Genomic DNA, 27,721 nt, shown 5'->3' with positions numbered 1-27,721 from the left:
GCTAGGCACTATTCCAGAGACTGGGAATGAGTGATGAATAAAGCTAAGTCCCTGCCCTTGTGGAGTTGGTATTCTACTGGAAAGAAATGGAATAGAAACACCATAATTTCAAATAGCAATATATACTGAAACAAAAATAAAATAAAGCAATAGGTAATGAGATGGAGGGGGTGAGTCCAGATGTATCAGTCTGCTCAAGCTTCCGTAACAAAATACCACAGACCAGGTGGCCTAAACAGCAGAAATGTATTGTCTCACACTTCTGGAGGCTGGAAATCAAGATCAAGGTGTTGCCAGGGTTGGTCTCTTGCGAGGTCTCTCTCCTTGGCTTGCAGATGGCCACCTTCTCACTGTGTCCTCACATGGTCCTTTTCCTCTGTATGTTCACACCCCTGCTGTCTCTTCACGTGTTCAAATTTCCTCTTCTTGTAAGGATACCAGTCAGATGGGATAAGGGCCCACCCCAACCATCTCATTTTAACTTAATTGCCTTATTCAAGGCTCTATCTCCAAATATAGCTACAGTCTCAGGTGTTGTGGATTGAGGCTTCAATATATAAATTTGAGGGGGACCCACAATTCAGCTCCTAACAGCCAGGAAACCGCCCTTCCTCCCCAGGTGGGGACAATCACAGCACATTATCAAGAGGTAGCATAGCCATTTGTGTCCACACTCATCTCCCACATGAGTCACTGTGCAGTGAGTGTAAGGATCATGTCTTACTTCTCGTTGCCCTATATCACCTAGTGTATATGCAATAAGTGTTTATTGAATAAATGCATAAACCAATTGGCTTTTAGAGACAATTCGTTTTGGGCTCAGAATCCAATCAGTTGTCCATATTTCAAATTCAAAAAAAAAATCATCTGATAGCTAAGTAGAAAATCCTAGTGACACAATAGTGTGCCTAATTTTAAAGCTATTCATATCCAAGCCACCTGAATGGCTCACACTTTTCCCATTCGTTTTTCCAGTGGGCATTGTACCACATCCAGCCATCTGACAAGGAGAGTAAATTGCATCTGATTTTCCAATTTTGAAAGCTTGAGGATTATTTCTGGCTTGGAAGCAGTTCAATCCCAGGAATGTCGATGCCAGCATCTGTACTAAAGTTAATTTGTTTCTCCATCTGTGCCATTTGTGAATCTACCCATTTGAACTCTCGGGAAAGGGAGGTAGCTGGGTGAACCCTACAGTTAGAGAAGACAGTAAGCAGGTGGCTTCCTCTCAGGGAATGCACAGAGCAGCACCAGAGGGAGAAACACAACTGTGAGACGTCAAATCGTTCTTGACACTCTCACAGAATATGTGCAGCAGATGGAGAGGGAAAGGGATTGAGAATTTTCATCCTCCTACCTTGAAAGTAGAGTAGTGACTTAGGCAGATCACAGGCACGATCACATTTCACATTATATGTGGCTCCATAATTAACATTACTTTTGTTACAGTGGGAAAATAGCACATATTCTTTTATCACTAGTACAAGAAGAAATATTATTTTAGGTTCTAGTTCTGTGTTCTCAATTGCAGTATCCTTACCCTTTTTAGATTTGCTCTCAGAGAATTCAGATTTGTGTGTGCGTGCACGCATATATATTTTATTACTTAAAGGGCCTACCATTTTGTCCAAAACATTTTAAGCAACTTATAAAACCACTTAAAATATAATAAGATTGTATGACTTAAAATTGGATAAAATTTTTGCATATGGCCTTTACTTGAAATGAGATAGACTTTTTGTACTAGATCTTTCTCACTGAGATTTGCTAAAACATAATTAAATCCTTCTGTATATGTATTTGATGCTCCAAAGAAAATAATGCTGCTAACAGAAGCCCAGCATAGTATCTCTGGGAATAGGGAAGATTATGTTCCATGTTTCAGGCACATTTTTGCACAACAAATGAAAGGGAATTGTCTTGTGTGAGGAACAGTCATGAAGTTCTAAATGCTTTAGTTTCTCAACCTTGGTGTCAAGACCTCTCAATTCATGCACATGTACAGTCCAGCATGTCTCCAATTACTGTTATGATGGGCAGGGAGGGAGGTGGGGTGGAAGACTGAGAGGTTAGAACATTCTCTAAAAGGAAAGCTACTCCAGTTTTATTTCATATTGGACTGTTAGGGAGTTGTGGGAAGTGGGGAGTAGTTGGAAAAGAAGAGAAACAATAGGGGATTTCACAACAATGAAACACTGAACCATAACACCAAACACTGAGGACCATGGACGGTAGACTGGTGGCAGGATATGACGTAGGAGTTAAGAACACAGGTCTGGTTTCAAAGTGGCCAGGTTCTAGCATCAGCTCTGCTGTTTGCTAGCTGTGTGACCTTGCCAAAAGTCACACACTTAACCTCTTTGGATCCAACTATACAAGGTGTTTCTTATTCTTCGCTTCCTTTTTGAAGTTAGTCAGGCTAGAAGAGCTCTTGGGAATATTCCTGTCTTCTTCTGTTCAGCGTTGCTATAAAGGAATTCCTGAGATTGGGTAAATTATAAAGAAAGGTTTATTTAGCTCCTGGTTCTGCAGGCTATACAAGAAGCATGGCACCAGCATCTGCTCTACTTCTGGCAAGGGCCTCAGGCTGTTTCCACTCATAGCAGAAGGCAAAGTGGAGCCTGTTGTGCAGAGATCACATGGCTAGACAGCAAGCAAGGGGGAAGATGCCAGGCCTGTATCAATAGCCAGCTCTTGAGGGAACTAACAGAGAAAGAACTCACTTACCCCCAAGGGAGGGTATTAACCTGTTCATAAGGGATCCACCTTCATGACCCAAACACCTCCCATTAGGATCCACCTCCAACAATGGGGGTCAAATTTTAACATCAGGTTTGAAGGGGACTAGTATCCACACCATAGCAATTCCCTTTCAGTTTTCAGCAGCATAACATAATAAAGAGGTGCTCAAGAAGCTGGTGGAGATGTGCTGCCCTCCTGGGAGCTGGCTGGGGAAAAGTTTATTCTGTTTACTTCTGTTTATCCTGTTATTCAGTGTGGGCCCTGGGGGGATTAAGCCGAGGCCTGGGCCTCCAGGGGCCTATCTAGATTCTCCATTAGCTTGTCAAGCTTTGCCCTGAATAGCTCATTACTAAAAATGTTGACGAAAAAAAGACTTTGTGAATCTTTTTGGAGTACCTGGTTCTCTCCCTTTAGTGTTTTACAAACTGTCTTAGTCCTTTTGGGTTACTATAACAAAGTGTCATGGACTGGGTAGCTTATGAACAACAGACATTTATTTTGCACAGTTCTGGAGGCTGGAAGTCTAAGATTGGTGTGACAGCCTGGTCTCATCCTAGGGAGGGCTGTCTTCCTGGCTGCAAACTGCCAACCCCTCCTTGTGTCCTCACATGGAGGAAGGAGAAAGAGCACCCTCCAGAGTCTCTTCTCATAAGGGCACTAATTCCATTCACGAGGGTACACCCTCATGACCTAATCACCCCCCAAAAAAGCCCCACCTCCAAAGACCATTACAGTGAGAGTTAGGGCTTCAACACAAATATTTGGGGAGATACAAACATTCAGTCTATAGCACACACCACCATCCTAAATTTGTGGCATCGTATTTGCTCTTGGGAAAAGCAGACAGATATGGCCCTAAAGTGTGAAATCTTTGAATCCCTTCAGAATAAGCCAGCAGCCATGAAGCAAAAGGTCCTCATCAATCTTTATATTTTTCTTTCTAATTTTCTATAAACTATTGTTTTCAAACCCATTATTAAAAGTTTCCCTCATGTACAAACTCTCTAGGCCCACATGAAAACTTGAAAACAAGCCAATTAAACAATTGCAGCTAGGAACAAGTAAGCACATTTTATTTTATCTCCTGGAAAAGGAGCCCAGCCCAAAGGAGCTCAGCTCCAGCAGTCAGCTGGAGACGAAGAAGGACTTCCTACCAGTAGCTGCTGAGTATCCATTGAGTTCCCCCATGACACTCAACCTGGGGGCTCCAGAAATCTGGAGAGGACAGGAAATGAGAGCAGACCTGCATCTCCTTGGAGGGTGTGGTTGGGGGTTTCCCCAGCAGGATGCCTGGAACCACGAATGCATAGACCTTAATGGATTAACAAGAGGACTTCCAACAGGACCCAGAAGAGGACCTAGCTAGGTGGCCAACACCCACATTTCTGTGGATTCCCTCTCCACTCAGCCCTTTGCTTGGCTCTCTGAAATTTGTGGTTATGGATGCAAAGATCATTCTGAGAAAGGTACCTCTCTCCCCACCTGCCGCCAGTCCATGATCTTAACATGGTTAGACTCACCAGACTTTGGATAAGTCCTTTGGATTTTCCAAGATATGGATTTTCACTTTATTTCACAATGCTTTGAGCAGTTCTTGAGTATTTTCAGATATTTATTTTTCTCCTTATCTAGAGTGGACATGGGTGAGGCTCAGTGGGTTTTTCCTGGTGGCAGTGATCATCAACTCCTTGAAAGCAGTAACCATTCCATTTTTAAATTTATGGATTCAACCAATATTTATTGAGGATGTACCAGGCACTGATCCAGTTGCTGAATTTCTAGTTCTGAGCAAAACAGATAGGTCCTTGACCTTTAAGGAACTTAAAGTCTGGTGGAAGGGACAGGTGTTAAATTCACAATTACAACAATAAATATAAAAGTACACACCGTGATTGTACAGGAGACTGACAGACCAACAACTGGGCAGGAGTAGAGGGTTTGTGTGTGGGAAAGAAGAACGATGGAGGTTGGAAAAGAAGAACAGGGTGCTATGAAAGAGTATAACGGAGGCCTCAGTTAGGTTAGGAGGGGGTCAGGAAAGGCCTCACAGAGGAAATAGCCTGAAAGATGAAGGAGTCTTAGCCAGGGAATGATTTGGGGACTGGTGGGGTCTGACTGAGCCCAGTAAGAAGTGGAGACAAGCGCATGCAAGGAGCTGGAAGGTAAAGAGGGGTAGATCCACAGGGTCTTCAGGAAGTGTGAACACTTCCATTTTAAGCCAAGTGCAGTGGGAATCCACTGATGGGTTTGGGGCAGGGTTGTAGGCTGAGTTGGTTTCTACTTAGAGGAGATCACTCTAGCTGCAGAAGTGGAGGCCACAAATGGATGTGAGGAGACAGGTAGGAGGCTAATGGGGGGTGGGAGACTCTAGGTGAGAACTGTTGGTGCTGGACCTGGCAGGGCAGTTGAGATGAAGAGAAGTAGACAGATTGCAGACATACTGAGGAGGAGGAGCCAACAGGCTCTGGTTGTAATGCAGGAGATATTACTGCAGGAGCAACTAAAATAGGTGGACAGTGATTTTGTTTTTGTAAGGGGAATACACTGGAGGGTCAGGTTTGAGGGGAAAGTCAGGAGATCCACTTTGGAAGTGTTAATGTTGAGGAGTTTGGGAGAGCAGCAAACAGAGCTGGCAAGGAGGCAGTTAAATATTAATGTCCTGGAGCCCAGAGGAGAGTCAAGGCTGCCTTCTCCATGATGCCTGGCAGGGCTCTGCATCCACTAGACAGGCCCAATGCATGGCTGTTGACCTAAAGCAATCATGGGACCCTAAATGCTCACCTTAGTATGCCACTTACCCTGAGGCTCCCAGGAACTCTCGTCTCAGGAAGACTTAACAGTCACTGTCGCCACATTTTGGAAATGTTAAAGTCCAATCACAAACACTCCAGAAAATTGCCTAGAGGGAACCAAAAGAGTTAAATGCATAGTAAGTATTAAAATTACTCTATTTATCCTTAAGCTTCCTCTCATCTTAAAGTTTGTATACTCAAGTCCCAATATAATAAAATCTGGATTAAGCTGTTGTAGAGCTTAATGGAGCCAAGTGCTTATGCCAAGTCTCAGCTAATACATTTTAAATGAAAACACACCAGCAAGATTTAGAACAAGGGTCAGGAATCATAAAATAAATACCACAAAAATAATTCTCCATTGTGAAATGATGGGTGTCATGCCCCTGGGAGTCTAAAATCTCTTCTGAATTAAACAATCTTTTCACTTGGAGACAATTAGCAAACTGTTGGCAGGCTCTGCTCTTACCTTGAGCGAGGGAAAGAGAAAGAAATTCAGAAAGTGAAGCCAGAACCTTGTCTACCTCTGTTTCCAAGCTTGGCTCCAAACACTGTCAAAATGTTATTGCTCTGATTCGAGGAAAGAGACTGACAGACCAACAACTGGGCAGGAGTAGAGGTTAGTGCCTGGGAGAGAAGAGCCAAGTTGTGCAAACATTTAGAGCCTTCTAGAAGCTGAATGAACTTCTATCTCTGGGGATACCTTTGTTTTCTGAGGGTCACGGGTGGTGTAGTAAACTAATACTGTTTCCCATCCATCCCTCTAACACCAGTCTCATCTTGAATCCTGCCAGGGAACCTCGTACTCCTCTTAGGGAAGTAACTGAACTACATTCTTTGCTCTGGTGATAGTGAAGGATGGGTCTCATCACCTGCGGGGGCTTGTTTTGCCAGTGCCTGCAGTCTTTTTCAAATCTCTACAGGCACTTTGTGTTCCTAGCTAATACTGGAGCAGTGCCCATTCCTGAAATGCTGAGCCGTAGGCCTTCTTTTCAGCTGCAGAGAGCTCTGTGCCCCCAGAGAGAATGCCCTTCAGTCAGGCAAAGGCAGGGGCGAGACGCCATGTTTAAATTCAGACCTTCCTCAGAGTCTGTCCAAATGCGGAGGGCTCCTCCTTGGGAGGCCTTGAGATCTGCATGTTTCTCAAAGGGACACATCCCAGCAGGAGGATTTCCTGTTGATGCCACTATACTGGGTCTTGCTGAGTTTTAGCCTCTATGCTTAGCCTGTCATGCCAGTGCCCGCACATGGTGACTAAACTGCCCCTTTCACATTTCCAAACACTCCCCTAGAAGAGGTGGTACCTGGTAATAACCACTATCAGGGAAAACCCCAGAACAGAAGGAATCAGGGACCCAGTGCTGTGTCTTTCTTCTACCTCAGTCACACCCAGGTCTTGGACAATCAACAGGAACAATGCACCACTGTGTTACCAGCCTCTAAGCTACCTCCTGCAAGCCTCTAAGCTGCCTGCCTCCCATGTCGCCCACCCTACCCAGCTCAGTCTCAGGTGGGCTGAGAGGGGCCGGCCATGTTGCCATCTCCCCCACCTCTCATGGTTTCAGTGACAGCACCTGTCATGGCTTCTTCTCCTCACATGATAATCGGCGACACCTCTTCCTTTACAGTAGGACCCAGAAAGAGCCATTATTAACAAATGCCCCAATGGGCTTTTACATTTCTTGAGTGTGAGGATATGAGGGTGAATGAACAGTTTAATTATATGAGCAGGGGGCTAGGAGTGGGTGCTGACATGACTGGTAGCTCCGTTATTCTCAACAGACATATTGCTGCCACCTGACCAAGGCTAGAGTAAACACAGCCACACATCTGAACTGAATTTTGACAAGACCCTGTTTCCAGACTCTTCTTTGTCAAAAGCAGCTGTATCTACCACAAAATGGAGGGTTTGTCCTTGAAAAACTTAATAATGTCAAAGAGGCAAGGGATGGCCAGCTTGTGAATGGTATAAACACAGTGGTCTCAAAACCACAGGTGATCCCAGGTGGTCAAGACGAAGGAAGAAAGAGGTCACTTTTCTGAGGGCTCACGCAACCAATCATGTGTGAAATTCAGAGTTAACTGACAGGAGCACATGAGTGGCCCAGCATGGGTGATTCCCAACCTCACAGTGGGGCAAATGGACCATAGCAAAGGTCTCCAGGCCAAAACATGAGTATCATTTACCCTAATTGAATCTACTCTGCAGGGGGCCTGAGGCATGGCTATCATGCCTTGTGAGAACCTTTGGACAGCCAAGCAACTTGTAGCCACTATGTCTGGCTCAGAGAAAATAAACAGCAATCAACATCTTGGCCTAGATTATAAATTTAAATTTTTAGGGAAGTTATTTTCCAAGGTTGGATCAGTGTTTCACTTATTACACATGTATATATATATATATATATATATATATATATATATATATATATTTCATCTTCATGCACATTGCTACTACTGGCTTCTGGCCAGGTCTACTCTGCCAAGAGTAGAAAAACTATGAGAAAAGCTTTTTTTTTTTTTTTTTTAACATTTCTAAACTGACTAGAAACAGAAGGTGCAAGGAATCTAGACAGTGGTTGGCAAGAGGAGAAAAAAAGAGGAGATGTATGATTTGGAGGCCAGAGTAGAGAGACATTGCAGAGGAAGAATATCTAGCACTCAAAAATGAATCTTACTGGGATGGGGATGAAAGATGGAAAAAGAACCACAAAAGGAAAGCCCAAAGTTCAAATCCAGAGTCTGGAAGAATGCTGGAAGCCTCAGTAGATTTGGGGAGTCCGTATCAGTTTGGTGCCTTCAGTGATTCCATCCCAGCTCATGTTCAAGTTCAAAGGAACACCGTGGATGGGGCTTATATCCAGAATTTCACCAGCTCAGAGTTTTCTCGAGGGCCTGCTTCCCATCTTCCAAACTCTTTACTTTTTTAATCTCACAGAATTTCATTTTGCTGTTTTTCTACCTAGAATCTCCTACCTGTCTCACCCCTGTGAATGGGCAACACTCTCAGGTAGCCTGGCCATCTCTGATTTGTCATCATCTCAAAACCCATTTTCTATTATCCACCCTCCACCCCATCCTCTACGTTGTAGCCCACTCCACGCTCTGCAGTTTTGACAAGTGAAACCCAACTTTTCATCTGAACAAAGGCTAAAATGTGCCACACAGAAGGCTAACTCAAGGTTCCAGTTGTCTGGGTCAAAAGGGAACAAAAGGAAGAAAAAGGAGTCAGAAAGGGAACTTGGGGAGAATACAAGCTTGTTTTTGTACATGATAAGTGCAAACTGGAAGTTGGATCTGAAGCTCAAGAGCTAAGAGAAGGAATACATTTTGGGAGTCAGCATAAAGGTAAAAGATGATTCCATGAAGGTGCTTTGTGTGAGCAATTTCCATGGCCACCTACAAATTCATCTACATTTAGACTCATCCTTATATTGTTGCCCCTCATATCTGTATTCAAGATGAATCCCCCATCTACAGTAATAAATCCATTCCTTCCCACCTCCTTGGGAACATTGTTCCAACAAGTAACTCCTTTCCTGTATCTTCAACTGTCTTTTACCACCACCTCTTAATAGTCAGCCTACAAACATGTCCAAATCTCTCTTATCTTTAAAATAACAACAAATTAATTAAGAAAAAAGAAAAAAAATCCCTCCTCTGGCCCTGACTCTCTCCAGCCACTGCCTTGTTTTCATGTGTTTTGCTTTCCCAAGAAGAAAAGAGATTTGCCTGGAAGAGGAATAGATACTCACTGCCTTTACTTCCTCATTTCCCATCAATTGCTTACTTGCTAAAGTCACCAGTAATCTCCATGTCTCCAAATCCAATGGATTTATTTCAATCCTTATCTTATTGGACACCTCTAGATATAGCACTGTTGTTCCTTGAAATTCTCTGTTCCCTTTATCTCCATGGCACCTCTTTCCTGGTTCTCCTTATTCTTTTTTGATCTCTTCTCATTGGCCTTCTTTAAAGAGCTCTTCCTCTACTACCACTATGTTGGTATTCCCCAAAGTTTTAATCTTGGACCATATTTTCTGTCCTTCTGCATGTTCCCCATAGGCAATCTCTGTGATAGATTTCTAATTTAGTTCCATTATCACTAGAGAACACATTCTGCATTATTTCATGTCTTTTAAATTATTGAGACTTGTTTTATGCTTTAGCATATGATCTTAATGAATGTCCATATGAAAATTAAAGGAATGAGTGTTCTGTTTTTGTCATGGGGAGCTTTCTATAAATGTCAATTATATCACATTGTTCATATATTGTTCTAGTCTTACATATGCCTGTTGATTTTCCTCTCCTATCAATTAAAGAAAAGAGTGTTGATATCTTCAACTATAATTGTGAATTTGTCCATTTATCCTTTCAGTTATGTTAGTTTTTCTTCCTGTATTTTGAAGCTCTGTTATTGATGAATATACATTTAAAATTGTTTTGTATTCCTTATAAATTGATCACTTTTTCTTTATGAACTCTCCTTTTTCATCCCTGTAATAGTCCTTGTTCTGAGTCTACTTTGTCTAATACTAATGTGAACAATTCCGCCTTCTTTGGATTAGTGTTAATAGAGTATATATTTTATACCCTTTAACTTTTAATCTATCTGTGTCTTCATATAGTTTTTTGTAGGTAGCATATAATGGGGTCTTGCTATCCAATCTGACAATCTGCCTTTTAATTGGGATGTTTAGACCATTTGTATCTAATTTAATTATCCATATGGTAGTATTCCAGTTTACCATCTTTCTATTTGTTTTCTATATGTCCTCTCTATTCTTCACTCCCCTTTCCCCTACTTTACTTCCTTCTTTTGAATTAATTGAGAATTCTTTATGATTCATTTTATCTCCACTACTGGTGAGCAACTAAGAAGTAAAGTCTGGTGAGTGTGGTGTCATGAAAGTCAATGTAAAAGAATATTTCAAAAAAAATTGAAGTTATCAACACTATGTTAAATGCCTCTGAGACCTTGAATAAATATAGACATAAAAATGACCGTAGGGTCTTGCAACATAGAGGTCAATCTGGTGGCCTCAGTAGAAACAACCTCAGTGAGCTGGTGGGGTTATAAACCCAGTCTAACTGGGATGAGGAAAAAATAAAAGATGAGGACGAGAAAAAGGTACCATGAGCAACTCAAGAAGTTTTGCTATGAAAAGGAGGAAAGAGAATGTGATGGTGATTCATAAAGTATATGACATCAACAGGAATTATTTGTTAAGAAGGGAAATACTAGACCACATTTGAGTGCTGGTGAAAATGATTCTGTAAAGAGAAGAAGACTGATAGATTGATGTCAGAGGAGCTAGAGGGAGCAAGTACCTTATCAAAAGAAGAAACGGTAGGTTCTAGAACACATGTGGAGGGGGTAAACTTTGGTAGAAAAAGAGTCATATTGTCATTTGTGGGAAAAAAAGCAGCAAATATGTGGGGCAAACATAAGATTGGCTGGTGATTTCTTTTTATGGAAAGAGGAAGGAATTTCTATATTACCCCATGTTCTAGAAGATGTGTAAGTAGAGATTATCAGCAGAGGATGTCCGTATGTAAAAAGTGCTATAACAAAAGGAATTCTAGATCACAATGTATGGACATAGAGGTTAGTTCCAGATGAAGAATCAGAGAGATCTTTTTAGAAGTGGTATTATTTGAGCCTGGTTTTGAAAAATGGGTAGAACGTAAATAGTTGTTCATTTGTTGGCAAATATCTATGGAAATATTATAACCACTCATGAGCTATGCCATGAGCCAGACAGGGTCACTGCCCTCAGAAACTGCTAGACAAAACTGGGAAGAGGTTCCCAGGCAGAGGAAAGAATAGGAGTAAAAGGAAAATAATTGATGAGAAATAAGGGAAATGGGCAAATGATAACCAAAGTGTGGACAAACATAGGTGGAAGATCAAGGAGTTACTGAAGATTTTTGAGCTGTGAAGCACTACTAATCAGAGTTATCTGTTATGGGGAGGCCAGGAAGCCAGGTAGCAGAGGGCAGGGTCCCACATTCATAAACATTCTTAAATCGAAACTTTTGACATTATCTCCAAATGAGCTCATATACCCAGTCATAGCAATACATTGATAGAATTGAGAGAAGACGATGTTTATTCAGCAGATTTTAAACTTATGTCCTAATATTGGTCTACATAATCTATAATATCTATGAAATCCTACTTTTTATAAACCCTGTCATTTTTGTGGGTGGCACAATTATATTCAACTTGGATTTTCATGTTAAAAACACTGATTTGTTAAATGGAAATATTTAAAATATTCTACCATTTGAGGAACTTGGAAACTGTGTGTGTGTGTGTGTGTGTGCATGTGTGTGTGATATATAGCAGAATTCTTAAAAGAATGGAAGTGATAAAGATGCAACCACTGAGAGGTTCTGCTTGGAATCACAGCATCATTACCTTTCATGAACTGAAAATAGCTTTCTTCTTTCTGTAGTCTTTTATGATATGCTAAGAAGCATCAGCTGATCAAACAGATGGTAAATTATTACAGTTCTTTTATTAATGTCAACTCTGGTCTCGTCATATTAGCAATGGTTGCATATTGCAACTCATTCTGCCTTTGCAGGCACTCTGTACCAATTAATAGAATTTAATTCCAGTCCATTGACATTTTAAAAAGGGTTTCAAAGTAAACAATTTGATACAATTTAATTACAATGCTTTGAAATTCAGCTAAGATTAATGGAGTTAAAGAAGAACATACATAAAATTCTTGACAGACACAAAGTGATTACTAAATGAAACTATCATGAGAATACAAAAGATACTTATTTGAATTTCAATTAGCACTGAGAAATGAACCCTGTATGCAAACAAAATTAGAACACACATTAAGCAATGCTGAGGGTAGAAACTGATGTCTCCAGAACACATGAATCCGTATCCTTCACTGTCTGCCTTCTCCACAGACCCAGGCTAAAACATGGATAGAGTCATTAAGTATCTACACAGCATTATATGAAAAAAATTACAAAAGTACAAATATTTACTGATCAAGAAAATCTCTCTTACTATTCTTCTATTAAAATTTATAACTTTGGTTAAATATTACCCTGTTTTTTCTTCTTTGTTAGAATCCAAATACTTTTGGACAGGAATTTGCCTGACCCTGAAGAGCCACATTCAAATCTAGGTGAGAACAAAACACATCACTCAGGGCTCCTGGACTTGCAGCTGCTTATTAACTATGTGGATTTTAACTTGACTGCCTTTGGGAAGAGAAGACATATAAATTTCATTAGGAAAGGCTAGGTTTCTAGCTATAAATGTGGGAAGATGGATGTGTGCATGTGTGCTGTGGGACTAAGAAGTGGAATACTGTTGGCATCTGTTGTTGTGTCTGTCCTGCACCCCATTTCCTTTGTGGGACCTTCTCCTCTTCCATACCAGTCATGTGATTATGGACAGAGAGACAATCCCAGCAACCCAACACCATCTCTCAACACAGAACAGGGTAACCAACACAGTCCCTGATGATCAAAGTACTCGATTATTCTAACTACAAGGGCTGGTGCAGGTGTAATTCCTTCTCTGGTATTTTTCAATTGAAGCTGGGATAAAATCATTTCAGAAGTCAGAAGATCCCAGGATGAAATGCGGAATGTAGGGGAATAAGGTACAGTAACTTTGGAAGTGAGTGGAGCCTGTAAGACCGAAGGTTAAGGAACTGTACATAAGCCCAGTGCTGTACTCTAGCTGATAAAGTTGTTTCCATGAGGGTACAGTTAACAACTTTGAAATCATTATATATGTATACCAAAACTGAACAATTAAGTAAATGGATAGCAGATGGTAAGAGCTAGGTGTCTTACTGTTAGAGTGGGAGGTTACAGACAAGAAAGGGGAAGAGGCTAGAATGATCTATGTAGTAATAGATTAGAGTCAGAGACATCAGTATGAACACATATTTGGCTTAATATAGATACAAGTAGTTACATATAAAAATATTTAAGATATGTGTAAATACACAAGTTAGTATACCACACATACATATATCCCTACTCTGTCAGTTGAGGGGGCCTAGATTCAATGACCACTCAGTTGCAACAAGCACACCTACCACCTAGATCTTGGTTTCTAATAGCATTCTCCAATAAAAGGAACCAGGCCTCCTTAGAGAACTGGCTGCTTCTAGGACTGGAGCAAGAAATATACATACAAAATAATCCTGGGACATCTTGTAGGGCCAAAAAGTAAGAAAGTGCTCAAGACAAAAGCAAGAACAAAAATCCCACATTTCTATGTCAAAGGGACACAGGAACTAACTGAAAGAGCTCTCAATGGCCAAAGGTGGAACAATTTGAGCAACAAAATTAGAAAGTAGTATTGGATGATAACCCAATGTATAAAATAAATATCAGTGAGATCATACTAATATAAATAAGTGCCCAGATCAATACATGGGGGCAAATGAGTAAATCTCTTGTGCAGAAGAATTCCAAATAATTTCTGTAGGGTGGAGTACACCTCAAGAAGGTAAACAGCTCTCCATTCCTTAAGAGTGGGCTGTACATAATGACTTCCTTCCAAAGAGTGCAAAATGGAAAGAGGAGAAAAAGAGTAACTTTACAATGTGCAAATATGAAAAAAAACACTGCCTCAACCATGTGGTCAAGGTTAAAATCAGCAGTGATAAATCATGTTGATAGTCTGTACATCTGATATGATGTAATGAGAATGGTATTTTACTTCTGTGGTCTTCCTCCCCAAATCCAATAACCTTAATCTAATCATGAGAACAACATCAGACAAATCTCAGCTGAGGAACAGGCTACAAGATACCTGACCAGTACTTCTTAAAACTGTCAAGGTCGTCACAAAGAAAATCTGAGAAACTCTCACAACCAAGGGGAGCCTAAGAAGTCACAATAATTAAATGCAATGTGGCATTCAGGATGGAATCCTGGGACAGAAAAGAGACATTAGGGAAAAACTAAGGAAATCTGAACAAAGGGTCGACTTTAATTAAAAATAATGCCTTAATATCTGTTCATTAATTGTGACAAATGTATCATACTAATGTTAATTAGTGAACATGTAAAATATTAATAAGAGGGAATGTGGGGCACATAGAAATTCTAGGCTATCTTCACAACAATTCCACAAATCTCAAACTATTCTAAAATTAAAAGTTTATTTCAAAAAATAACCCAATATCAGCAGAGCCAGCTCTCTCTGGTGTGGCAGCTCCCTGGTGTGGGAAGAGCGGAGGAGAGGTCTGAGCCCTCCCCAGCTGGCCATGACCAACCTGACTACTCCCCGTTCTTCTTGGCCTCTGTTGTTTCTAGACCTCCTGTTCAAGGACCCCCAGATCGGTTCCTTGGATCCACCTGGGTTCCCCTTCTTCCACCACTCTTTGGCACAAGACCCAGCTGGGACTCCCCTTGTCCTTCACATCATTTTTTCCAGGTGTCCCAGGCATGACGTTCATGGCTAATGTGAGCCCTCACTCAATGCCAGTAAATACTTAGAAATATTGTGTTGTGACACACCCACCTCTGCTCCCCTCTGCTTCTGCCCTTTTTAGTATGAGGAGCTATTTTCTACATAAGACGCTGAGAGGGATTTACCAAGAAAGAAGACCTAAAGTTTTCTCAGACGCTGAAGACCTAGAACATTCTCAGGCTCTAAAGTTCCAACATGTCCCTGCCCTTCCCCCAAGGCAATGCACAAGGATCCTTTCTCATTAACAGGTGCAAATCATGTGTTTGGCCCATAAAATTTGTTCTGGCTCTAGCCTCATGCCCTAGAGTTTCCCTCTCCCTATTTCCTAGCTCTACTGCCATCACTTCTCTCTGTAATCTAAAGCATCAACTTAGTACTACAAAGACTCCAGTTAGATAGGCTCTTCAACAGGGCCACAGCCATGGGTTTGCATCAGCTGCTGCTGTGTGCAAATTGTTGCACCAGTATCCATCAGTCAAGAGGGATGTGTAGAAATCAGAAAAAAAAATGGAAATTTCGAAAACTTTATTCTGGAAAAATAGCCAAGACATCTGGAAAAGCACTAAGGAAAGGATGCATAAAGGAAAAGGGATTCAATAGGATATATTTTGTTTCCTGTGGCTGCTGTAATAATTTACCGTAAACTTGGTGACTTAAAACAACTGAAGTTTATTTTCTCATGGTTCTGGAGGGCAGACTTCTGAAATCAAGGTGTCAGCAGGGATGTGCTCCCTGCAGAGGCTCTAGGGGAGGAGCCTTCTTTGCCTCTCCGATCTTCCAAAGGCTGCAGGCATTCCTTGGCTTGTGGCCACATCACTCCAACCTCTGCCACCATCTCCACATGGCTATACACATGTCTTCTCTGTGTCTCTTCTCTGTGTCTCTGTCTTATCATCTTCTGTCTCTTATAAGAGCATTTGTCATTAGATTTAAGACCCATCTGGGCAATCCAGGATGATCTTATCTCAAGCTGCCTGACTTTACTTAGTTATATTAATAAAGACTCTTTTTCCAAATAAGGTCACATTCAAAGAATCCAGGACATTCACATACATTTTGGGGGACCACCATTCAAACCACTTATATTAGTCTGTTCTCATGCTCCTAATAAAGACATACCCAAGACTGGGTAATTTGTAAAGAAAGAGGTTTAATGGACTCACAGTCATTGCGGAAGGTGAAGGAGGAGCAAAGTCACATCTGACATGGCAGCAGGCAAGAAAGCATGTGCAGGGAAACTGCCCTTTTATAGAACCATCAGATCTCCTGAGACTTATTCACTCACTATCGTGAGAACAGCATGGGAAAAACCCACCCCCATAACTCAGTTACCTCCCACCAGGTCCCTCCCACAACACGGAGGGATTATGGGAGCCACAGTTCAAGATGAGATTTGGGTGGGGACACAGCCAAACCACATCACCACTCTATGGAACTTAAAAGAAAAGAGTTAAGATAACTGCCCCTCTTAAGCATGAAAAAAACCAAACACCCCCAAGTGTGGTTGTTTGATGGTGAATGGGTATTTTGACACATTGGGCACAAGAAGGGGCATGATACATTTGTGCTTCATTGGATTTCAACCTTGTTCACTTGAAAAAAAAATGCAGAAGCCCGGGCTTCACTCCAGACCAACTGAATACAAACCTCTGGAGGATGGGGCCTGGATATCAATATTTTTCAAAGCTTCCCCAGTGATTCTAATGTGTAGCTAGGGCTACGAACCACTGGGCCAGGTGAGACAAGAAGAGTTATAGACCCCATTGTTTTTGTTGCAAAGCTCCTAACTCACCCTGGGAGCAAGTGGAAGAGAGCCCTGTCCCCCTTTAAACCCACTGCCCAAGCAGGCATTTCTCAGCATTCAGCCGCTAGAGATGTGTCCTAGGGACCTGCCTCTCCAGAACTGGGTGGAGTTGACTTTCTCAGCTTCTCTTTTGCCAGTATCTGTGTGGCCTCCCAGACCCATGTGCACACACATGCACACACACACACATTGTTCTCTTACCATAAGTGATTCCTCCCTCTTTCTGTATTTGAGATCCTCTTCCCCAAATGGGGATATTCCAGCCAATGCTAGGAATCCCTACTAAGAACAGCATCATTTTCCTGAAAGTTCTCCCCTCAATGGAAACCACATCTTTAACTCATCAAACTGTTTCTTTTCTAATTAGTGTGTACATGAAGTGCTAGATCCAATGAGAAAGACAAGAGTCAACTCATTAGAGTCCTCAGGTTTATATTGAAAGGAAAATTACATCTGCATTTATCTAAAGCAAATACATACTCTCGGTCAGATAATGAAAAATGCACCAAATGGCTTTTTAAATGGAGCATAAATATGCTTTGATTGTTCTTTTTGTTTATGTTTTGTTTTGTTTTTGAGACGGAGTCTCGCTCTGTCACCCAGGCTGGAGTCAGTGGCACAATCTCGGCTCACTGCCACCTCCACCTCCCAAATTCAAGTGATTCTCCTGCCTCAGACTCCCGAGTAGCTGGGACTACAGGCGCCCGCCAAAAAGCCCAGTTAATTTTTTGTATTTTCAGTAAAGACGGGGTTTCACCGTGTTGGCCAGGATGGTCTCGATCTCTTGACTTCGTGATCCGCCTGCCTTGGCCTCCCAAAGTGCTGAGATCACAGGCGGGAGCCACCACGCCTGGCTGCTTCGATTGTTTTTAATGACACTCTCTTTTATGCAAGTGACATCAAAGGAAGCACCAGTTAACCAGAAGTGAAGCCAAACTGGCTTGCCTTTGAAAGGGAACAAGTAACTCACTATCCTGTAATCACCACCTAGTTAGGTCCATTGACATTTTGGCTCAAAGTGACTCCTCAGGCTTCATGCCAATTAGTCTGAAAACTGCAGGAAAACCCGAGAGAGCAATGCCCGGGCATTAAGAATGGGGAAAAGATGATTGGATGCTTCTCAACGTTGTCATTCTGAATTAGCAAAAAGGAAAAGGGAAGACAAAGTAAGAAACACCCCCAGTTAATGCTGATCTTGGGTTGGTAAAAGAACAGGAAGAAGAGGAAAGGCCATATCAGAGTTCCACTGGGTGATGATGTGAGAACATAACAATCCCAGAGAAAAGCATCAAATAAAGAACGTTATACTCTTCTCTCTGGATCACTGCATACCAAAAGGCAATAAAAGGATAAATAGTCAATTTATAAAAGAAAATTCACAAATACTAAACCATGATGTGATGGTCATTAGTTCTATCTTCCTGGTTTTTCTGTATCTTCTCTTGGTCCCATGATAGAATCAAAGGTCCCTTGCACTTGAAGTAGGATATGGCCATGTAACTTGCTTTGGCCAATGAAATGGCAGGAGTAACATGTGTGACTTCCAGCCAGACTGTTTAATAACCTATATGTAATTTGCTACTCTCCCTTGTCTACTGCCTCAGTGACCAGCAGCATTTCAGACGGTGGCTGCCCCACCGTCTGGCCCCTAGAATGAGGACTGGAACAGGTCAACTGACAGTGGGAATCTAGCATGAGCAAGAAATGAACCTCTGTCATTTTAAGTCACTACAATTTTTTTTTCTTTTTTTTTAGACAGTCTTGCTCTGTCGCCCAGGTTGGAGTGCATTGGCACGATCTCCGCTCGCCACAACCTCCACCTCCCAGGTTCAAGCAATTCTCCTGCCTCAGCCTCCCAAGGAACTGGGACTACAGGCATGCACCACCACACCTGGCTAATTTTTGTATTTTTAGTAGAAATGAGGTTTCACCATGTTGGCCAGGCTGATCTCAAACTCCTGACCTCAGGTGATCCTCCCACCTCAGCCTCCCAAAGTGCTGGGATCACAGGCGTGAGCCACCATGCCTGGCCATCACTACAACTTTTGAGATGTTATTACCACATCTTAATCCAATGTAACTAGACTTGTTTATATGACATGAAAGAAAATGTTCAACTTCATAAAATTCAAGTACCTATGAAACTAGCAAAAAGGAATTAAATGATCAAGAAACCAATGCTAGGAATGCTGGGTATAAAAAAAAAAAAAACCTTGTTGATAGTTATTTGATTTGATAATTTCTGGAGTGTGATCTGGTATTATCTAAAAAGAGTAAAAAAAATTCACATCCTTTAGCCCAAATTCCCTCCTATGAATTTATTTTGTGGAAATAATTCAAAAGAATTGTTGAAAGTTAATTATACAGAATGGTTTACAGAAACTCTCTTCATAATGGTCAAAACTGAAAACATCAAAATGCCCATCAATTAGGCAAGATTAAGTAAACTGTTGCAATTAAATTATTTAATACTGGAGTGACTAAAACCTATGCAACAGTACATACAACATAAATTCAGTGAAAAAAGTAGCCCACCTCTGCACACTAATTATAACCATAGAGATGTTTAGCTCCTGCAGCGTAAGTACATCTTTTCACTTGAATACAAGCCCACGTGGGGAGAAATTTTCTGGATCTTGTGCTCCACCATTCTGAGTATCTGGAATAATACTTGGGACATGGAAAACATTCTGTTGTATATTTGTTGAGTTACTGAATTAATTAACCAAGTAATTACTCTTCATAAAAATTAATCTTCATAAAAACCCTCAAAATCAAACACAATGTTATTATCCTCAATTTATAACTAGAAAAAAAATGTGGTTTTCAGAGGTGGTTTTGTTTTTGCGTGTGTACATATTTTTCAATGACATCATTTCAGAACTTTTAAAGAACCCCCTCTGAGGGGAGCCTAACTCCTCAGCTCTCCTTCTCCAAATGGTCTCTCCTAAAAAGTGTTTCTTCTGTGGTACCCAAGAGGCAGGGTGAGGCTCAGAGGTACACGGAGGCTTAGAAGCCAGGCAGGGGCAGGAGGGTGCTATGCTGGGGCTCTCTTTCTTTTGTCTGAGTTTAGGTCCTGGTTCCAGCAGTTCTTTCAACTCCTCTGAGCTCAAACATAAGTATGTCTTGGGAGAGACCTTGAATGTAAAAGAACCTGTAAACAATACAGAGAGTTACACCAGCCTTGGAGACTCGGTTTCCTCATCTACGTGCATCCTAGGGCAATTATAAGAATTCAAAGGAGAATGTACATGGAAGTGCTGTGTATAATTTAGAGTTTTCGGTCAAGATTTATTTTTTGGTGAGGGAATCAGGGTACCTGGCTGGCAAGAGCATGAGGTAAAACTTATTGGGTGGCTGTGGCTCCCACGAGCCTGAATGATCTGTCTCCTCATCCAAGTTCAGAATGGGGTAGGGACACAGGGGCTTCAATGGCCAGGCCAGTTGTCTACACCCTGGTGGTTGGTCCAAAATCACTTTCCTTTCTGCCACCCTCAGACATCAAGCAAAACATACACATTCAGTGCACACCCAGGAACCACCAGAGGGGCTGGTGAAAATCTGCAGATTGGCCAAGGCTTAGTCCATCCAAGCACCTCAGGTGACACCTAAAGGAGGAGATGGGTCCCAGCTGCTCTTTGCATTCGTTATCTATTGCAGTGTAACCAATCGTCCCAAAGCTTAGCAGCTGAACACAACAAACGTTTACCATGCCACAATTGCTGCCAGTTAGGAATCCAGACACAGCTTTGCTGAGTGCCTCTAGCTCAAGGTCACTCATGAGGTTGCAGTCAAGCTGTCAGCCAGGGCTGCAGTTTCATCTGAAGGCTTGACTGGGGTCAGACAGATTCATCTTCAAGCTCACTCATTCAGTTTTTGGCAGATCTCACTCACTTACTGTGTGGGTCTCTCCACAGGGCTACCTTACAGCATGCTGGCTGGATTCCCCAAGGATGAGTGATCCAGTAGAAAATGAGTACCCAAGATGGAAGGCACTGTCTTTCCTCAGCCTCCCAAGTAGCTAGGACTACAGGCGCATGCCACCACACCCAGCTAATTTTTGTATTTTTAGTGGAGACAGGGTTTCACCATGTTGGCCAGGATGGTCTTGATCTCTTGACCTCATAGTCTGCCCACTTCAGCCTCCCAAAGTGCTGGGATTACAGGCGTGAGCCACCACACTCGGCCAACACTGTCTTTTTGTAAGTCCATCTTGGCAGTAGTGTTCCATCATTTCTGCCCCATTCCATGTGTTAGAAGCAAGTCACTAAGTCCAGCTGACATTGGAGGAGAAGGATTTACACAAGGACATAAATACCAAGACCTGGGGATCACTAGGGGCCATTTTGGAGGCTGCCTATCACTCTCCTTCTCCCCAACATTCACTTGGTAAATGAAGCAGGGCTGTTACCTCACCCAGAGGCCACACCACCTACCAGGGCTCAACAACACACTACAGATCCAGTCCTGTGACCTGAATGCCCCACATTGGCTTAGAAGTTGGCAAAATCATATCAGATTTACATCCAAGAAGAATCACCTAGGAATTTGCATTCCAGGCACATCCCAAGTCTAACACTCACTCACTTAAAACAGAATGATGAATTTGTTAAGAGAACATAAACAATAGTGGTTAAGAGTGTGCATTTGGGCACCAGACTACCTGTATTTGAATCTGACTTTGCTGTTTCATTATTGTGTGACCTTAGCCAAGTTACTTAACCTCTTCTCTCAGCCTTGGTTTCCTCATCTGTAAATGGGAACTTATTTCATAGGATTGTGCTGAGGATTGAAGAAAACAATAGGTAATGCATTTAGAACAGTGTCTGGCACATAGAAAACTCTCAGTACATGTCCATATTCTGTTCGTGCTGTTTGTTGTTGGAAATTAAAACAGAAAATCTATCCTGAAAAGGGGATAGGGGCTGATTATTTGCCCAAAATTCCCTCTCGGTAGTCATGAACTTCTGAATATGGTGTTCAAATATTTTTCAAAACAAAAAAGATTTTTTCCAAAGAAGGCCAAGTTCCATTCACTGCATGTTAATGCTCAGCCATCACGGCTTTGCTTGGGCCATCACAGGCCATGGAAGTGCAGGGACACAATAGTTTGTTTTGTGTGTGTCTCTCTTAATCTGCAAAACAGATGCAGCTTGGTCAGGCTTTCCTCCAAGCCATCTTCAGGAGGAATGATGCTCCACCACTCTGGCACATGGTTCTGCATTCCCAGTGGATGGGATCCCCATAAATCAAGCAACTGATTCCAACCCCAAAACCCACAGCACAGGGGTTCTTGGCAGAAAGCTCCTATTTTGTTAGCTTATGGCTTTTTGACTAATTGTTGAATCCTGTAAGATCCACATTGTATGAAGTAAGATGGGGTATGACTTAAGAAAGGATTATTTTAAATATGACTTTTCATTCACCCTGAGCATGTGTCTCATCCCTTGGTGAGTTCAAAAGCAAGAAGAGCAGGTTATGGCGAATTCTTCTTGGTGGACTCCAAGCCAAAGTAGGACACCAAAACCCAGAGTGGTTAGACAAGAAGCGTAGACAGTCTCACAGCCCTCTGCCTGCCTAAATCCCTGACAGAAAGCACAAAGAACCTGGGAACCACCTCAGCCTGGCCCCTCACCCCTCAGATGTAGCAAGCCTGACATCCAGCTCCCCTGCAGCTACAAGTCACAGGGGCAACATGGCACCCAAACTTTTGCCTCTTCATCTTTCAAGAAGCATGTTCATGTCACTGGTTCTCATTCTCTCTGGGGACCACGCTTTCTGTGTGTTCCCTGCTCCCCAGATTTGGGTGTCTGCAAAATAGCTGAACACCTTGAAAAAATATCAGCACTGGCTAAGTGAGGTTGGCAAAGTCACAGCACCTCCCCCTGAATTCCAGTTTTCTTCTCTGTCAAATGAGGAGGAAAGATGAGCAGCAGGTGACCTCCGTGGACTCCTTCAGCTCCATGTTTTCTGATTCTATACATGGATGATAGTAAGTTAAAAGCAAAAGCTCCCTGAATCCCACTGATAATTCAAGAGCAGAATATCCTTGCAGGAAAACTGGGGCCAGGCCTCAAATCCTGTTTGAATTCATCCTCCCTTCCTCCTCCCACAAGATGAGACAGAGCCCTTGGGCCACTTTCTCCAGCACTGGGAAGAATGAGCCCAGAGAGTGGTTAGAAGCCTGCAGCAGCAGGGGAGGCTGCTTGTCACCAAAAAATAAATGAGTAAATAAACTAAAACCATGTGTGTATGGGTGTGTGTGCACACAGGTGCGTGAGTGTGCATGTAGCCAAATCCACCTTCTCAACAATTGTTGACACTAAGGATAAAAGGTCTTTACTTGGGAACAGAAAAGAAAATTACTGTAAAGGACATTTTTGGGACATTGGTTAAATATGAACTTGGACTGCATATTATAGATTAGTACTGTGTTAGTGTTGAAATTTCTGAATGTAATAACTGTGTTGTGATTATGAAAACGAGTGTTCTTCATCTTAACGTTTAGAGAATGAAGGATCATGGTGTCTGCAACTTATTGTCAAATAGTTCAGTAAGTGATAGTAATAAGTTTCCATATGGAAAGAGCTAGAGACTCATGTGGCAATGTTAACTATTGGTAAGTGTAGGTCAGGAGCAGACAGATGTCCATTGCACTATTCTTGCAACTTGTCTGCAGGCTTGAAAATTTTCAAAATAAAAAGTTTAAAATAAAATGAAATCAGAAATGTAAAAGCAAAATGTCTAGGGATTTTTAAAACATCTTCATTTGGGATTAAAGGCAGCAGATGCAGACAAGTAAGAGCCTCTGGCTCTAATTAAGTTCACCAACTCTCTTGGGTTTCAGTGCATATGACAAGGGCCAAAAAGCTGAGCCTGTCAGCCCCACACAGCTGAGTTCCACTAGAGAGGACCCAGTGAAGGGACCTGATCTGCCCTCCTGTAGCTCATGGTCAGCAGGGAGAGAAAGACAGGCCATGGGCCATTACCCGCAGTGATTAAAGGCCACCCAAATGCAGTAGGTCACCAAGATGAGTGGCCCCTCATCCCCGGAGGTGGAGGGGCTTGCTTCCCAGGGGCATCCAATCTGACTTCCTCAAGTTCCAAACAGAGCTGCCACTAGGGCAGATCTCCTTCCTCTCTTTCCAGTAAGCATCAACATTTTTTCCTTTCTTAACCTCTGGATTCAGTCATTGGTAAGGACGAGGTCAGCCTTCGGATTCCCCGAAGCTGAGATGGACTGGGATGCCCCAGGAGGCAGGAGCACTGGCCCCTTGGCCACCTGTGCCACATGGCCCAAGTCAACACCTCTGCTGACCACACCAGATCTCCAAGGATGTCAAGGAGATCCAAGACTTTGGTCCTGTTACAAGGAATTAGACAACCACAGGTACTTAGAACGCCATTGCTTGCTCTCAAATCATTGTAATTGTTCTCATAAGGAAACATCATTACAGTCTGCAGAAGAGTGGGACTCTGCTGCCACACTGCATAGGAAGAGGGTGTCCCTGGTCATCTTGGATGGGGTCATGAGAGCTGCTCACAAAAAGAGGACATGGAGGATAAAGCACTCCTTGCCTGGCTCTTTCCAAATGTTTTGTTCCTTCTACCAAGGCGGCAGCACTAGTTAGCCCCTGAGGCTCTAGAATCTTCTGCCCCATCTGCAGTTGCTTCATTTTCTTCTTCACTTCCCCCAGTTTTCAGGTTTCCTGTGAATTCCCTTTGGTCTAAAATATCCAAGAAAGAGTCAAGCCCGGGCTCCACTTCCCAATCTTTGTTTGCTTCTTGTCCGGAGGTGGCCTCACACCTGGAAGCACCAAGGTGGCCTCTGAAGGCTCCCAAAATCCCAGCCCCTCTCTCCTTGGCAAGAGGACCAAGTGGTTCCCCCAGGAGACCACAAGAGGGAGACAGCTTTCTCCACCAAACTTGGCAGCAGGAATGCCTATGTACCCAACCATGTGCCCAGCACAAGTGCTTGGTAAAGAGATAAATAACTTCAGAAGGCATAAAGGAGGAAAGCCAGCAGTCATGGGACCTAGTCATGGCCCCCAGAAAAATCACTCCCACTGTGTCCTCTCCCATTTTCTGACTACATATAAATTCCCAACATAAATCAGCACTTTGGGTTTATTACTGGATCCATCCCAGATTTCAGACTCGTACCTCTTCCATTTTGAGATCCAAAATGTCCTTTATTGGACCCCATTACTGGCCTTCTTTTTGCCTTCCTCCTCTCCCTTCCTTGTCTGCACAGTAGTGTCCCACTGACGTGCTAAGCTGTGGCAGCCAGTGACCCAGCTGGCACCTAGCACTTCCCTGACCTGGTCCTACCCTCATGCTTGGACCACACACCTCTTTTCCTTGCCTCTATCCAGCTTGTCTGGGCTGGAGCCTCAACACCCATCTGCCAGCTCATTCCACTGGTGAGCCCCAATCCCCACCCTTGCCCTATCCCTATCCTTGAAGGAAAAGTGTGTCCTTGACCACATGGGTGCCTCTTGCCGGCTATGGGAGTGAGAGGATGCGGGGCACACTTCTTCCCCAGGCCTTTGCTGCATGTACTCTGCGCATAGGACTCACCATCATTTAACACACTCCACCTTCCACCTGCCCCAGAGGATGGTCATGAGGCTTACAGGAGAAAATGTTCTTAAAAGCACCTTGAACTGTGGAAAAATATTAATAGAGGTTTGCTAATATTTTTTTTTTATAACTGATCTTAGCCAAAAGGCTGAGAAGCAATTAATATTATTTTCAAATGGACTTTCTTTTTTAGGGCAGAGTTAGGTTCACAGCAAACTTGAGTGGAAGGTGCCAAGAATTCCTGCCTATCCCCTGCCGCAACACAGGCACAGACTCCCCTACTACCGACATCCCACACCAGAGTGGGATGTTTGCTACAAACAATGAAGCTCCACTGACACATCACCATCACCCAAAGTCCAGGTTTACATCAGGGTTCCCTCCTGGTGTCGTACATTCTGAGGGTTTGAACAAATGCATGACATGAATCCACCATTGTACTACCATACAAAGTAGTCCACTGCCCTAAAAATCCTCTGTGCTCCACCTATTCATCCCTCCTTTCCCAGCCAACCTCTGGCAACCACTCATCTTTTTACTGTTTTCACAGTTTTGCCTTTTCCAGAATGTCATATAGTTGGAATCATACAGTAGAGTCATACATTTATTAATGACAGACAAACATTGTGAGAAATCAGCCATTAGGTGATGTTGTAGTTGTGTGAACATCATAAAGTGTACTTACACAAACCTAGAGGTGTAACCTACAACACACCTAGGCTATATGGACCATAGCCTATTGCTCCTAGGCTACAAACCTGTACAACATATTACAGTAGGGAATACTGCAGGCAGTTGTAACACAATGGGATTTGTGTATCTAAACATAGAAAGGGTACAGTAAATATACAGTATTATAGTCCTATGGGATCGCCATTATGTATGCGGTCCATCATCAACCGAAACATTGCTATACAGTGCATGACTGTATATAGCATTTTCAGATTGGTTTCTTTCACGTAGTACCATGCATTTTAGGTTCCTCCATGTCTTTTCATGGTTTGGTAGCTAATTTCTTTTTAGCACTGAGGAATATTTCATTGCCAGGATGTATAGTTTGTTTACCCATTCACCTACTGAAGAGCATCTTGGTTGTTTCCAAGTCTCAGCAATTATGAATAAAACTGCTATAAACATCTGTGTGCAGGTTTTTGCATGGACATAAGTTTTCAGTTTATTTAGGTAAATACCACAGAGCATGATAGCTGGATCATGTGGTAAGAGGTCGTGCTCTCATTAATTCCATTTTCAACCAAAGGCTCCATTTTCCTCAGCTCCCAGCACCATAAGGGACTTTAAAAACCCAGTGCTGGGGTCGCTGCCCTCAGTATCTACAATTGCTTCACAGTTTTTTTGAGATGGAGTCTTGCTCTGTCGCCCAGACTAAAGTGCAGTGGCACAATCTCAGCTCACTGCAACCTCCACCTCCTAGGTTCAAGCGATTCTCCTGCCTCAGCTTTCCGAGTAGCTGGGACTACAGGCATGCACCACCATGCCCGGCTAATTTTTTGTATTTTCAGTAGAGACGGGGTTTCACTGTGTTAGCCAGGATGGTCTCGATCTCCTGACCTCGTGATCCGCCTCCCTCAGCCTCCCAAAGTGCTGGGATTACGGGCGTGAGCCACCGTTCCCGGCCTACAATTGCTTGACTTTTTAAAAGCTTTTCATTTGGGATAATTATAGATTCACATGCAGTTGTAAGAAATATTTCAGGAAGACCCCCTTCCCCCAGCTTCTCCCAACAACAGCACCCACTTGCACAACTATAGTACAATGTCACCCCCAGGAAATTGACACTAGTATGGATGGACCACATTCTGTTTACCCATTCACTCACCACACGACATCAAGATTGTTTCCAGGTTCTGGCTATTACAAGTAGAGCTGCTTGGAATATTTTTATAAAGGTGTTTTTGTGTGTGAACGTAGGGTTTCATTTCTCTGGGATAAATGTTCAAGGGTGAAAATGCTGGGTCATATGGCAAGCACATGTTTAGTTCTGTAAGAAACTGCCAAACTATTCCAGAGGGGCTATACCATTTACATCCCTGTCAGCAATGTGTGAGTGATCCAGTTTCTCCATATCATTGCCTGCACCAGGTGTTATCACTAGCCGTTCAGATAGGTGTGCAGTGATATCTCATTGTGGTTTAAATTTGCAATTCCCTAATGGCTAACGGTGTTGGGTACCTTTTCATGTGCTTCTGCATATTCTCTTCAATGAAAAGTTTTGTTTGTGTCTTTCCCCAATTTTCTAATTGGATTTTGGGGGTTTTTTACTGCTGAGTTTTGAGAATTCTTTATACAGTCTATACAAGTATTTTG

General features: G+C 42.5%; 1 protein-coding gene across 2 annotated transcripts in view; it reads right to left on the bottom strand.

Moving 5' to 3' along the window:
* KCNE2 (potassium voltage-gated channel subfamily E regulatory subunit 2) overlaps positions 1-27,721 on the bottom strand; it is a 158,355-nt gene that overhangs the window by 104,902 nt on the left and 25,732 nt on the right. For both annotated transcript variants that reach the window (XR_008517301.2, XM_054542473.2), the window contains exon 2: positions 5,541-5,641. The gene's annotated coding sequence lies outside the window, so the exon portion shown is untranslated. The remainder of the gene's footprint in view (positions 1-5,540; positions 5,642-27,721) is intronic.

The sequence above is a fragment of the Pongo abelii genome, chromosome 22 (assembly GCF_028885655.2).
Source record: "Pongo abelii isolate AG06213 chromosome 22, NHGRI_mPonAbe1-v2.0_pri, whole genome shotgun sequence".
Taxonomy (NCBI): Eukaryota; Metazoa; Chordata; class Mammalia; order Primates; family Hominidae; genus Pongo; species Pongo abelii.
The sequence above is the reverse complement of the archived record's forward strand: the minus strand, read 5'-3'. Positions and strand labels throughout refer to the sequence as shown.